Consider the following 15,960-nt stretch of genomic DNA (forward strand, 5'->3'; position numbering starts at 1 on the left):
AGTACCTCCCTGCTCCTGTACTCGAATCCTCTTGCTATAAATGCCAGCATACCATTCGCCTTTTTCACCGCCTGCTGTACCTGCATGCCCACTTTCAATGACTGGTGTATAATGACACCCAGGTCTCGTTGCACCTCCCCTTTTCCTAATCGGCCACCATTTAGATAATAATTTGTTTTCCTATTTTTGCCACCAAAGTGGATAACTTCACATTTATCCACATTAAATTGCATCTGCCATGAATTTGCCCACTCACCCAACCTATCCAAGTCACCCTGCATTCTCTTAGCATCCTCCTCACAGCTAACACTGCCACCCAGCTTCGTGTCATCCGCAAACTTGGAGATGCTGCATTTAATTCCCTCATCCAAGTCATTAATATATATTGTAAACAACTGGGGTCCCAGCACTGAGCCTTGCGGTACCCCACTAGTCACCGCCTGCCATTCTGAAAAGGTCCCGTTTATTCCCACTCTTTGCTTCCTGTCTGCTAACCAATTCTCCACCCACACCAATACTTTACCCCCAATACCGTGTGCTTTAAGTTTGCACACTAATCTCCTGTGTGGGACCTTGTCAAAAGCCTTTTGAAAATCCAAATATACCACATCCACTGGTTCTCCCCTATCCACTCTACTAGTTACATCCTCAAAAAATTCTATGAGATTCATCAGACATGATTTTCCCTTCACAAATCCATGCTGACTTTGTCCGATCATTTCACCGCTTTCCAAATGTGCTGTTATCACATCATTGATAACTGACTCCAGCAGTTTCCCCACCACCAACGTTAGGCTAACCGGTCTATAATTCCCTGGTTTCTCTCTCCCTCCTTTTTTAAAAAGTGGAGTTACATTAGCCACCTAAACAGCAGCCAATAAAAGTTAAAAAGTGACCATTGCAGGATGAGAGTGCCTGTGAGTTGGAGAGTTGGGGGGGTATGGGTGTGACAGATAGGGTGTACATGTATTGGGGGGCAACAGGGTGTTAAGAAGTCCAACAGCCTGGGGGAAGAAGTTGTTACTAAGCTTGAAAGTTTTGGTTTTTGTATTGCGCTACCTTCAACCTGAAGGCAGGAGGCCAAAGGGATTGTGAGAAGATGAAAGGGGTCGTTGAAAATACTGGAGGCATTTTGCATGCTGTGCTTCTGAAATATGTCCTGAGTGGCAGGGGGAAGACCCTATTGATGCTTTCAGTGGTCCTCACTATTTGTTGCATGGCCTTGTGACCTGATGCTTTGCAATTCCCATAACAGACAGCAATGCAACTGGTCAGGACAATTGCAAAGGTGCTCCATTAGAATGTGGTGAGAACAGGGGGTGGGGTGAGGGAGATTCACTTGTCCCAGTCTCCTCAGGAGGTGCTCACTTGGCTACAAAGGTGGTGTTGAAGGACCAGGTCAGACTGTCAGTAAGGTGCACACCAAGAAACTTGGTGCTCCTGACTCCCGCTGTGGAGAAGCCGTTGATGTGCAGTAGCCAATGTGTATCTGCATCTGATATGTTGTAAACTGTTTTGACCACATGCGGGTCCTCCCCAGCCTCTAAATACCTGACTTATATATAGGCACTACAGATGAACACACAAAACCCATTCCACCAGTTATGGAGGATTGGTGGTATGGGGTTTTCAGCTACCGTGAGGCTGCAAGCACCTTTGCTTTGACCAGCGGCAAATTAGGACTTTGGACGCTTTGAGAGGGGGGGTCTTCAGTCAAGTCCACTGCCCAAGTACAAAAGACAGCAGCGGGTCGGTACAGTGAAAAAGAGCTTCGACCAGTGTGGTAAACCATATATATGTGTTGTAACTGGGCTAACTGTCTAGACATGCCCCTCTGCTGCCTGCTCCTGTGGCTTCTCCCACAGAGTCCTGTATAAAGGTGTTTCACCTTGCCCCTCCCCTTCAGTCCGGGGGCAGACACTCACTGTGGAGGTCGTATTGTACAGTGAATAAAAGCCTTTCAATATTTTACCAAACCTCAGTCTTTTGGAGTTATGGAAGGTGCTTCAATTTTATTCGCTGTACTTTTAAAGCATGGAACATATACTGAGACCAGACAAATTAGACTGCAACCCGCAAACATCTGAAGCTGGAAACACTTTCGAACTCTGGCTGACCTGCTTCGAAGCGTACCTAGAGGAGATTAAAGTGACCGACCCTGTAGCGAAGCACAGAGTTCTACTCTCCAGGGTCAGTCCACGGGTCTATTCGCTGATCAGAGACCAGCCGAGCTACGACAGCGCGATGAGTGCACTAAAATGCGGCCGATAAACAGCGTCTATGCTCGGCACCGCTTAGCAACTCGGCAACAACGCCCCAGGGAATCAAGTGCTGAGTTCGTCCAGGCTCTATGGACGCTCGTGCGAGCCTGCAATTGCCAGGAGCTGATGGCGACGCAGCATGCAGAGCTCCTAGTGAGAGACGCCTTTGTCACGGGGACCAGGTCAGTGTACGTGCGCCAGCGCTGCTGGAAAAAGCCGATCTTACCCTAAGTTTGGCAATCGAGCTGGCCGATATGCTGGAAGCTGCTCTGCACAACTCTGAGGCTCTCCAGGCATGTGAACCCCCGATGGCCTCGTGGGCACCGCAGACCCCACAACCCGCTGGCGAATCGACCTTGGCTGCTGCCAGTCGTGACTCCGCGAAGTGCTACTTCTGCGGACTGGAGAAGCACCCCTGGAAACACTGCCTGGCCCGACAAGCTACCTGCTCCAGCCGCGGAAAGAAGGGCCACTTTGCCAAGGTCTGTAAGTCCAAACCGCGAGCGAGATCGAGCAATGCTGCGTGCGAGATGTGGGGGTCGCCATCTTGCCTGCCGCCATCTTCCCTGCACACCGCCACCACGTATGAGACATGGGGGCGGCCATCTTGGTCGGCACCACCTCCCACCGCCTACGACCAACGGGTGCTCACGGAGCACCCCACCGCGCCGGACCAAGACAGCGACCTCACCCTGGCTTCTGTGACCCTCAACTAAAGTGCTCCCCACCAACTCGCAAGGTCAATGATGGACATCCTGGTGGAGGGCTGCAGGACAAGCTGCCTGTTTGACACAGGCAGCACGGAGAGTTTTATCCACCCGGACACGGTGCAGCATTGTGGACTCATGATACGGCCGGTAACTCAGAGGGTCGCCATGGCTTCCGGGTCGCATACAACAGACATCCGGGGGGGTTGTGTAGCGACACTAGTGGTGCAGGGCACAGAATATCGAGACTTTACGTTACTGGTCTTGCCTCAACTGTGTGCCCCTGTGCTATCGGGGCTCGACTTCTAGAGCCACCTGAGGAGTGTGACAATGAAGTATGATGGGCCCCTCCCACCAATTACTGTTGTAAATCCCCAGTTTTGTAGGGATATGTCACGTACCCCGCTACTGACCACACACACACACCGACCCGCACATCCCACCCAACATCATGCCAACTGCCGCACTACCAACGCCACTTGTGGCCTCTCCCCCCTCAGGATCCCTCCCCCATCGCTGTTCACCAACCTGACCCCCGACTGTAAACCTGTGGCAACTAAAAGCAGGAGGTACAGCGCGGGGGACAGAGCTTTCATTAAGTCGGAGGTGCAGCGGCTGCTCAGGGAGGGGGTCATTGAGGCAAGCACAAGTCCTTGGAGGGCGCAGGTGGTCGCTGTTCGGAACGGGGAGAAGAATAGGATGGCCATGGACTACAGCCAAACCATCAACAGGTTCACGCAGCTCACCGCGTACCCTCTACCCCGCATCACGGATATGGTCAATCAGATAGCACAGTACAAGGTGTACTCGACCATAGACCTAAAATCCGCTTACCATCAACTCCCCATCCGCCGGGAGGACCGCCCTTACACTACCTTCGAGGCGGACGGCAGGCTTTATCAATTCCTGCGTGTCCCCTTCGGTGTCACGAATGGTGTATCTGTCCTCCAGAGGGCAATGGACCAGATGGTGGACCAGTGCCAACTGAAGGCCGCGTTCCCATATCTGGATAACATCACCATCTGCAGTCACGACCGGAAGGATCACGACAACAACCTCCAAAAATTTCTCCAAGCGGCCGAAGCTTTCAACCTCACCTATAACAAGGACAAGTGTGTATTCGGGACCACCCGACTTGCTATCCTTGGGTGTGTCGTGGAGAATGGAGTCATTGGCCCTGACCCCGACCGTACGTGCCCCCTGTTGGAACTCCCTCTTCCCAACACACTCAGAGCCCTCAAAAGGTACCTGGGCTTCTTTTCATATTACACCTAATGGGTCTCTAACTACGCAGACAAGGCCCGCCCCCGGTCAAGTCCACCACATTTCCCCTCTCAGCCAAGGCCCGCACGGCCTTCAAAAGGGGACATTGCCAAAGCAGCAATGCATGCGGTGGATGAGGCCATTCCCTTCCAAGTAGAGAGTGACGCCTCCGACTTTGCGCTGGCTGCTATCCTCAACCAGGCGGGAAGACCAGTGGCGTTCTTCTCCCATACCCTTCAAGGCCCTGAAATTCGGCACTCCGCAGTAGAGAAAGAGGCCCAGGCCATAGTGGAAGCTATTAGGCACTGGAGGCACTATCTCGCCGGCAAAAGGTTCACCCTGCTAACTGACCAGCGCTCAGTCGCATTCATGTTTAATAACCAACAGCGGGGCAAAATCAAAAATGATAAAATTCTGAGGTGGAGAATCGAACTCTCCGCCTACAACTATGACATCTTGTACAGGCCTGGGAAGCTCAACGAGCCCTCTGATGCCCTATCCCGGGGAACATGCGCCAGCACGCAGATCGACTGGCTATACGCCCTACATGTAGATTTTTGCCACCCGGGGGTCACCTGGCTTTTCCACTTCATGAAAGCCCAGAACCTGCCTTACTCCCTTGAGGAGATCAGGATGATGACCAAGGACTGCCAAGTCTGCGCAGAGTGCAAACCGCACTTCTACCGACCCGAAAAGGCACCACTCATCAAGGCCACCCGCCCCTTTGAGCAACTGAGTGTTGACTTTAAGGCCCCCCTTCCCTCCACCGACCGCAATGTGTACTTTCTTAACGTTATCGATGAGTACTCGCGGTTCCCCTTCGCCATCCCCTGCCCCGACACCACTACCACGTCAGGTATAAAAGCCCTGCGCAAGCTCTTCACTCTGTTCGGATACCCATGCTATATCCACAGTGACAGAGGGTCCTCGTTTATGAGCGACGAGCTGCGCCAATATCTACTGGCTAGGGGAATTGCAACTAGTAGGACCACGAGCTATAACCCCCGGGGGAATGGACAGGTAGAGAAGGAGAATGCTACGGTGTGGAAAGCCACACTCTTGGCCCTCAGGTCAAAGGGACTGTCAGTCTCCCGCTGGCAGGAGGTCCTTCCCGAGGCATTCCACTCCATCCGCTCCCTGTTATGCACGGCCACCAATGCCACCCCTCATTAGCGGCTCTTTTCTTTTCCCAGAAAGTCGACCACTGGAACCACCCTACCAACTTGGCTGACGTCTCCGGGGCCAGTGCTGCTCTGGAAACATGCGAGGAGCAATAAATACTCCCCGATGGTCGAGAGGGTTCACTTACTTCATGCGAACCCTCAGTATGCCTACGTGGTATTACCATCAGGTATTACCTGATGGTCGGGAGGACACAGTCTCCATCCACGACCTGGCGCCCGCAGGAGCTCCGGGCCCCTACCCTGAACACTCCGTGGTGACTATTGGCCCCGTACCCACCGATGTATGTACCCACGAGACACCACACACTCCAAACCCTACACAGACACCACACGACACTCCCATACCGGGCGCAACACACACGCACGAGGGATTACCGACGCCTAACGTGCTAGCACCTCAAGTCAGGCCGGAGCCAGCACAACCACCGTCGCCGATGCAATCACCGCCAGTGCTACGCAGATCACAGCGATGGACTCGACTGCCTGATAGACTTAACCTGTAAATATACTTGTTGTAAATATTGTTAGTCACTTCACTCCGCGAGACTCTTTTTTTAAAAAAAGGAGGGGTGAATGTGGTAAACCATGTATATATGTTGTAACTGGGTTATCTGTCTGCTGACTGCCCCTGTGGCTCCTCCCACAGAATCCTGTATAAAGGTGTTTTGCCTTGCCCCTCTCCCTCAGTCCGGGGGCAGACACTCACCGTGGAGGTCGTATTGTACAGCGAATAAAAGTCTTTCAGTACTTTACCCAACTTCAGTCTTTTGGAGTTATTGAAGGTGACCGACCAGTGTTTGCGATTGATTAGCAAGAGCAAATTAAAGGAAGGCAGGGGCAAGCACAGCAGCCATCATTGCAGTGGCTGTTGTCTTGGTGGACAGAGTCAGAGTGGTGATCTTGAGGCTTTAGTTCTTCGAGGCTTCAGTCAGAGAAAACAAAGGAAAGAAAAGCTCTAGGTTGATTTTTTTTCCCCTTCCTTTCTTAATATCTGCTCAGCTAGGACAATAGGTATACCAAGCAGGATAGTGGGATGCTTCTCCTGCAGGATGTGGGAAGGCAGGGGCACCTCCAGTGTCCCTGACGACTACAACTGCAAGAGGTGCATCCAGCTGCAGCTTCTAACAAACTGTGTTTATGATCTGGAGCTGGACCTACATGAACTCCGGGTCATTCAGGAGGCTGAAGAGGTGATAGGTAGGATATTTGAAGAGGTAGTTACACTCAAAGTGCAGGACACAGGAAGCTGGGTAACAGTGTGGAATGGGAAAGGGGTCAAGGAGCCAGTGCTGAGTACTCCTTTGGCCATCCCCCTCAACAACAGGTACATCACCTTTGTTACTGTCAGGGGATGACCTAAGAGAAAAGTCACAGTGGTCGTACCTCTAGCAGTCAGCCTGCCTCTGTGATTCAGAGGGGAAGAGGGGAGAAAAGGCATGATGTGCTGATAGGGGATTCATTAGTCAGGGGAATGGACAGAAGGTTCTGTGGGCGAGAACGGGATTCCCAGATGGTATGTTGTCTCCCGAGTGCCAGAGTGTGGGATGTTTTGGATTGAGTCCTCAGCATTCTTGTGTAAGTGTGAACACACAGATGTCGTGGTCCGTGTAAGTACAAATGATGTGGGTAGGACAAAGTTCTGCATAGGGAGTTCAGGGAGTTAGGTGCAAAGTTAAAGGGTAGGACCTCCAGGGTTGTGATCTCAGGTCTGCTACCCATGCCACATGCTAGTGAGTCTGGAACTAAGAATATCATGCAGTTTAATACATGGCTAAGGAGTTGGTGTAGGAAGAAGGGCATAAGATGTTTGGATAATTGGGCTCTCTTCCAGGGAAGGTGGGACCTGTACAGAAGGGATGGTTTGCACCTGAACTGGAGGGGTCTGATATCCTATGGAGAAGGTTTGTAATGCTACACGGTGGGGTTTAAACTAGAGTTGCAGGGGTATGGGAACCAGAGTGCCAGAACAGTTAGTGGAGGTATTCTGGAGGCAGATGTTGGTAAAACCTCAGCAAAGTTAGGAATCTAAAGGTTGAGCATGGTGCAAATCGTGTGCTGAGCTGCGTATATTTCAATGCAAGAAGTATCAAACAAAACGCAGATAATAGTGCTGAAGATGAGGTAGCTGGTTTACAAATGTAACGTCCTGGTTATGATTTTTACTGCTATGCTGTAGGTATTTCATTATAGCAGTTCTGTAAGAGCAGTTTCTACTGCTGTCAGCTTGTTTGGGTTTGAGCTGAGATACGAAGCTTTGTTATTCATCTTAGGAATGTGGTGTCAGCCAGTCAGGAAGGTAGATTTGGGAGGAGGTTCTAGAGGATACGGGTGGCGAGGTCTCTGTTGGCGGGAGCTGGAAGAAGACGGGTAGAAAGGTGGCTGAACATGCCGTCCCAGTTGCACAAAGTGCTTTGTGCAGATGAATAGCTTCAAGAAGGGAGAACCAATACTCCCGTGGGAGACCCATTTGTTCGAGATGGATTTGGTGCAATGTTTGGAAGGTGGTGTGCGCTTTCACGCAGACTGAGGGCCCAGCGCATGAGTGACAGACAGCTTCAAGATGAGCTCCAACTTACGTGCACACTTGACTGTTTAAGTGTAGTGGGTCCTTCAACACAAATCAAATTCTGGAGCAGCTCAGCGGGCCAGGCAGCATCTATGGGGAAAAAGTACAGTCGACATTTGGGGCCGAAACCCTTTGGCAGGACTGGAGTAAAAAAGCTGCGGAGTAGTTATGAAAGGTGGCTGGAGGGGGGAGAGAAACGCCAGACAATAGGTGAAACTTGGAGGGGGAGGGATGAAGCAAAGAGCTGGGAAGTTAATTGGTGAAAGAGACAGAAGGTCATGGAAGAAAGGAAAAAAGGGGGAGGGGGAGGAGCACCAAAGGGAGGCGATTGGCAGGCAAGGAGATAACATGAGAGAGGGACAAGGAGATGGCAAATGGTGAAGTGGTGGGGGGGAGGGGAGGCATTACCGGAAGTTTGAGAAATCGATGTTAGTAATGGGTTCTTTTTGGTTTTATCTATCTTTCATTTAAAAACTGTTTGCTTAACTTAACATTGTTAAATATGCTTCTTTTTAATGGTATGCAGTGCACGATCTTTTATTTCTTGCCAGGGGCAGTAAATCACACAACATTCACACAAATCGGAGTTTGGGTGGGTGAGTCATCCGACCTCACGGATTTGGCGGGACCAAAGTTGTGTACACCCTGAATGTATGAAGCCGGAGAAAGGTGGGTTTATCGCTGTGGAATCCAGGGGCTGTCAGTGAAAGGCTAACGAGTTTTCCAGAGACACCCAGCATTAGGGGGATTCACAAACAGAGGCAATGTGTAGTTTGAAGAGGCTGTTGATAGGGCAAAAGTGCAGTCAACAGGATGAGTTGCAATGTACAAGGTGGACAAAATCAGAAAATGTGAATACAGTTCTGAAGGAGTTGTATTTGACTGCCTGCAGTATATGGAATAAGGTAGATGAACTCACAGCACAGTTGCAGATTGGCAGGTATGATGTTGGAAGTATCACTGAATTATGGCTGAAAGAAGATTTTCGATTGGAGTTTAATGTCCAAGGATACACGTTGAATCAAAAGCAACACACATCAAAGTTGCTGGTGAACGCAGCAGGCCAGGCAGCATCTCTAGGAAGAGGTACAGTCGACGTTTCAGGCCGAGACCTTTCGTCAGGACTAACTGAAGGAAGAGTTAGTAAGAGATTTGAAAGTGGGGGGGGGAGGGGGAGATCCAAAATGATAGGAGAAGACAGGAGGGGGAGGGATGGAGCCAAGATCTGGACAGGTGATTGGCAAAGGGGATATGAGAGGATCATGGGACAGGAGGTCCGGGGAGAAAGACAGGGTGGGGGGGGAACCCAGAGGATGGGCAAGGGGTATAGTCAGAGGGACAGAGGGAGAAAAAGGAGAGTGAGAGAAAGAATGTGTGTATAAAAATAAATAACGGATGGGGTACGAGGGGGAGGTGGGGCATTAGCGGAAGTTAGAGAAGTCGATGTTCATGCCATCAGGTTGGAGGCTACCCAGACGGAATATAAGGTGTTGTTCCCCCAACCTGAGTGTGGCTTCATCTTTACAGTAGAGGAGGCCGTGGATGGTCATGTCAGAATGGGAATGGGATGTGGAATTAAAATGTGTGGCCACCGGGAGATGCTGCTTTCTCTGGCAGACAGAGCGTAGGTGTGCAGCAAAGCGGTCTCCCAGTCTGCGTCGGGTCTCGCCAATATATAGAAGGCCACATCGGGAGCACCAGATGCAGTATATCACCCCAGCCGACTCACGGGTGAAGTGTTGCCTCACCTGGAAGGACTGTCTGGGGCCCTGAATGGTGGTAAGGGAGGAAGTGTAAGGGCTTTTGTAGCACTTGTTCCGCTTACAAGGATAAGTGCCAGGAGGGAGATCAGTGGGGAGGGATGGGGGGGACGAATGGACAAGGGAGTCGCGTAGGGAGCGATCCCTGCAGAAAGCAGAGAGTGTATTTTTATACACATATTCTTTCTCTCACTCTCCTTTTTCTCCCTCTGTCCCTCTGACTATACCCCTTGCCCATCCTCTGGGTTCCCCCCCCACCCTGTCTTTCTCCCCGGACCTCCTGTCCCATGATCCTCTCATATCCCCTTTGCCAATCACCTGTCCAGATCTTGGCTCCATCCCTCCCCCTTCTGTCTTCTCCTATCATTTTGGATCTCCCCCTCCCCCTCCCACTTTCAAATCTCTTACTAGCTCTTCCTTCAGTTAGTCCTGACGAAGGGTCTCGGCCCGAAACGTCGACTGTACCTCTTCCTAGAGATGCTGCCTGGCCTGCTGCGTTCACCAGCAACTTTGATGTGTGTTGCTTGAATTTCCAGCATCTGCAGAATTCCTGTTGTTTGAATCAAAAGGACAGGCAGGAAGGCAAAGGGGTTGGTGTTGGTGAAAAAATAAAATCAAATCATTAGAAAGAGGTGACGTTGTGGAGCGAACTAAGGAACTGCAAAGGAAAAAAAGATCCTGTTGGGAGTTGTATACAGACCAACAAGCAGTAGTAAGGATGTGTCCTACAAATTACAACGGGAGATGGAAAATAGTGATGGGGGACTTTGTGCAAGTAGATTGGGAAAATCAGGTTGTTTCTGGATTCCAGAAGGGAGATTTCTAGCGTGAAGTTTTCGAAAGCTTTTTAGAGCAGCTCATGGTTGAACCCTCTAGGGGATCAGCTATTCTGGATTGAGTGTTGTGCAATGAACCAGAATTGATTAGAGAGCTTAAGGCAAATGAACCCTGAGAGGAAAGTGACTATAATATGATCAAATTTGCCCTGAAATTTGAGACGGAGAGGCTAGATGTATCAGTATTACAGTGGAGAAAGGGGAATTACAGAGGCACGAGAGGGGGGTTGGCCAGCATTGGTTGGAAAAGAACACTGGCAGGAATGACGGCAGAGCACCAAATGCTGGAGCTTCTGGAAGCAATTTGGAAGGCACAGGATAAAAACATACCAAACAGGAAAAAGTGTTCTAAAGGCAAGATGGCACAACCATGGCTAACAAGAGAAGTTGAAGACTATGTAAAAGGCAAAGAGAGGACATATAATAGAGCAAAAATTAGTGGGAAGTTAGAAGATTGGGAAACCTTAAAAAACCAACAGAATGCAACTAAAAAGGTTATTAAGAAGGTGAAGATGGAATGCAAAAGTACCTAGCCAATAATATTAAAGAGGATACCAAAATTTCTTCAGATACATAAAGTGTAAAAGAAAGGCAAGATGTGAATACTGGACTGTAGGAAAACGATGCTGGAGAGGTAGTAATGGTGGACAACAAAATGGTGGATGAACTGAATAAACACTTTGCACATCAGTCTTCACTGTAGAAGATACTATCGGTATGGTGGAAGTTCCAGATGTCAGGGGGCATGAAGTGTGTGAAGTTACCATAACTAGAGAGAAGGTTCTTTGGAAACTGAAAGGTCTGAAGGTAGAAAAGTCACCCAGACCAGATGGTGTACACCCCAGAGTTCTGAAAGAGGTGGCTGAAAAGATTCTGGAGGCATTAGAAATGATCTTTTGAGAATCACTAGATTCTGGAATAGATTCAGAAGACTGGAAAATTGCAAATATCACTCCATTCTTCAAGAAGGGAGAGAGGCTGAAGAAAGGAATCTATAGGCCAGTTAGTCTGACCTCAATGGTTGGGAAGATGTTGGAGTCAATTATTAAGGATGAGATCTCAGGATACTTGGAGGCACATAATAAAATAGGCCATAGTTAGCATGGTTTCCTCAAGGGAAAATCTTGCCTGACTAATCTGTTGGAATTCTTTGAAGAAATAACAATCAGGAGAGACAAAAGAAGGATCGGTTGGTGTTGTGTACTAAGGTTATCAGAAGGCTTTTGAAAAGGTGTCACACATCAAGCTGCTTGACAAGTTATGAGCCCATGGTATTAGCGGAAAGATTCTAGCATGGATAAGGCAGAGGATGATTGGCAGGAGGCAGAGTGGGAATAAAGGGAGACTTTTCTGGTTGGTTGCCAGTGACCAGCAGTGTTCCACAGGGGTGTGTGTTGGGACCGATTCTTTTTACGTTATATGTCAATGATGTGTTAGTAAATTTCACATCACATGCTGGTGATAATAAACCTGATTCTGATTCTGATTCTGATTTGGATGATGGAATTGTTGGTTTTGTTGCAAAGTTTGCAGATGATATGAAGATAGGTGGAGGGGCAGGTAGTTTTAGATAGATAGATAGATAGGTATACCTTATTGATCCCGGGGGAAATTGGGTTTCGTTACAGCCACACCAACCAAGAATAGAGCAGAAATATAGCAATACAAAAACCACAAACAATCAAACAACAAAATGCAAATGTGACAGTGATGGTAAGAATTGGAGGAGATGGCAGTTGAATGCGTGGCTGAGGAGTTGGTGCAGGGAGCAGGGTTTTAGATTTTTAGATCATTGGGATCTCTTCTGTGGAAGGTGGGACCTGTACAGATTGGATGGGTTGCACCTGATCTCGAGGGGGTGCAATATCCTTGCCGGTAGATTTGCTAACATGGTTCAGGAGGGTTTAAACTAATTTGCGAGGGGGATGGGACCCAGAGCGATAGAGCAGTGAAAGAAGTGCATGGAGTAAAGCCAGATCTAACAGACAGAGAGGCTTTGAGGAAAGAGAAGCAGAATAAACGGTGTAAAGACAGTAAGGTAGAAGGGCTGAAATGTGTGTACCTCAATGCGAGAAGCATCAGGAACAAAGGTGATGAACTGAGAGCTTGGATACATACATGGAATTATGATGTAGTGGCCATTACAGAGACTTAGCTGGCACCAGGGCAGGAATGGTTTCTCAATATTCCTGGATTTCAGTGCTTTAAAAGGGATAGAGAGGGCGGAAAAAGGGGAGGAGGGGTGGCATTACTGGTCAGGGATACTATTACAGCTACAGAAAGGGTGGGTAATGTAGCAGGATCCTCTTTTGAGTCAATATGGGTGGAAGTCAAGAACAGGAAGGGAGCAGTTACTCTACTGGGGGTATTCTATAGGCCCCCTGGTAGCAGCAGAGATACAGAGGAGCAGATTGGGAGGCAGATTTTGGAAAGGTGCAAAAATAACAGGGTTGTTATCATGGGTGACTTTAACTTCCCTAATATTGATTGGCACCTGATTAGTTCCAAGGGTTTAGATGGGGCAGAGTTTATTAAGTGTGTCCAGAATGGATTCCTGTCACAGTATGTGGACAGGCCGACCAGGGGGAATGCCATACTAGATCTAGTACTAGGTAATGAACCGGGTCAGGTCACAGATCTCTCAGTGGGTGAGCATCTGGGGTACAGTGCCCACCGCTCCCTGGCCTTTATAATTATCATGGAAAAGGATAGAATCAGAGAGGACAGGAAAATTTTTAATTGGGGAAAGGCAAATTATGAGGCTATAAGGCTAGAACTTGCGGGTGTGAATTGTCTCCCACACCATCACCGACTTTATCCGCTCAGGGGATCTCCCATCCACTGCTACCAACCTTATAGTTCCCACACCTCGCACTTCCCGTTTCTACCTCCTACCCAAGATCCACAAACCTGCCTGTCCTGGCCGACCTATTGTCTCAGCTTGCTCCTGCCCCACCGAACTCGTTTCTGCATACCTCGACACGGTTTTATCCCCCCTTGTTCAATCCCTTCCGACCTATGTTCATGACACTTCTCACGCTCTTAAACTTTTCGATGATTTTAAGTTCCCTGGCCCCCACCGCTTTATTTTCACCATGGATGTCCAGTCCCTATATACTTCTATCCCCATCAGGAAGGTCTCAAAGCTCTATGCTTCTTTTTGGATTCCAGACCTAATCAGTTCCCCTCTACCACCACTCTGCTCCGTCTAGCAGAATTAGTCCTTACTCTTAATAATTTCTCCTTTGGCTCCTCCTACTTCCTCCAAACTAAAGGTGTAGCTATGGGCACCTGTATGGGTCCTAGCTATGCCTGCCTTTTTGTTGGCTTTGTGGAACAATCTATGTTCCGTGCCTATTCTGGTATCTGTCCCCCACTTTTCCTTCGCTACATCGACGACTGCATTGGCGCTGCTTCCTGCACGCATGCAGAGCTCGTTGACTTTATTAACTTTGCCTCCAACTTTCACCCTGCCCTCAAGTTTACCTGGTCCATTTCCGACACCTCCCTCCCCTTTCTAGATCTTTCTGTCTCTGTCCCTGGAGACAACTTATCCACTGATGTCTACTATAAGCCTACTGACTCTCACAGCTATGTGGACTATTCCTCTTCTCACCCTGTCTCTTGCAAAAACGCCATCCCCTTCTCGCAATTCCTCCGTCTCCGCCGCATCTGCTCTCAGGATGAGGCTTTTCATTCTAGGACGAGGGAGATGTCTTCCTTTTTTAAAGAAAGGGGCTTCCCTTCCTCCACTATCAACTCTGCTCTTAAACGCATCTCCCCCATTTCACGTACATCTGCTCTCACTCCATCCTCCCGCCACCCCACTAGAAATAGGGTTCCCCTGGTCCTCACCTACCACCCCACCAGCCTCCGGGTCCGACATATTATTCTCCGTAACTTCCGCCACCTCCAACGGGATCCCACCACTAAGCACATCTTTCCATCCCCCCCCTCTGCATTCCGCAGGGATCGCTCCCTACGCAACTCCCTTGTCCATTCGTCCCCCCTATCCCTCCCCACTGATCTCCCTCCTGGCACTTATCCGTGTAAGCGGAACAAGTGCTACACATGCCCTTACACTTCCTCCCTTACCACCATTCAGGGCCCCAAACAGTCCTTCCAGGTGAGGCAACACTTCACCTGTGAGTCGGCTGGGGTGGTGTACTGCATCTGGTGCTCCCGATGTGGCCGTTTATATGTTGGCGAGACCCGACGCAGACTGGGAGACCGCTTTGCTGAACATCTACGCTCTGTCCGCCGGAGAAAGCAGGATCTCCCAGTGGCCACACATTTTAATTCCACATCCCATTCCCATTCTGACATGTCTATCCACGGCCTCCTCTACTGTAAAGATGAAGCCACACTCAGGTTGGAGGAACAACACCTTATATTCCGTCTGGGTAGCCTCCAACCTGATGGCATGAACATCGACCTCTCTAACTTCCGCTAATGCCCCACCTCCCCCTCGTACCCCATCTGTTACTTATTTTTATACACACATTCTTTCTCTCACTCTCCTTTTTCTCCCTCTGTCCCTCTGAATATACCCCTTGCCCATCCTCTGGGTCCCCCACACCCTTGTCTTTCTTCCTGGACCTCCTGTCCCGTGATCCTCTCGTATCCCTTTTGCCTATCACCTGTCCAGCTCTTGGCTCCATCCCTCCCCCTCCTGTCTTCTCCTATCATTTTGGATCTCCCCCTCCCCCTCCAACTTTCAAATCCCTTACTCACTCTTCCTTCAGTTAGTCCTGACGAAGGGTCTCAGCCTGAAATGTCGACTGCACCTCTTCCTAGAGATGCTGCCTGGCCTGCTGCGTTCACCAGCAACTTTTATGTGTATTGGTGTGAATTGGGATGATGTTTTTGCAGGGAAATGTACTATGGACATGTGGTCGATGTTTAGAGATCTCTTGCAGGATGTAAGGGATAAATTTGTCCCGGTGAGGCAGATAAAGAATGGTAGGGTGAAGGAACCATGGGTGACAAGTGAGGTGGAAAATCTAGTCAGGTGAAAGAAGGCAGCATACATGAGGTTTAGGAAGCAAGGATCAGATGGGTCTATTGAGGAATATAGGGAAGCAAGAAAGGAGCTTAAGAAGGGGCTGAGAAGAGCAAGAAGGGGGTATGAGAAGGCCTTGGTGAGTAGGGTAAAGGAAAACCCCAAGGCATTCTTCAATTATGTGAAGAAAAAAAGGATGACAGGAGTGAAGGTAGGACCGATTAGAGATAAAGGTGGGGAAGATGTGCCTGGAGGCTGTGGAAGTGAGCGAGGTCCTCAATGAATATTTCTCTTCGGTATTCACCAATGAGAGGGAACTTGATGATGGTGAGGACAATATGAGTGAGGTTGATGTTTTGGAGCATGTTACTATTAAGGGAG

Source organism: Mobula birostris, chromosome 3 (genome assembly GCF_030028105.1).
Source record: "Mobula birostris isolate sMobBir1 chromosome 3, sMobBir1.hap1, whole genome shotgun sequence".
NCBI classification, from domain to species: domain Eukaryota; kingdom Metazoa; phylum Chordata; class Chondrichthyes; order Myliobatiformes; family Myliobatidae; genus Mobula; species Mobula birostris.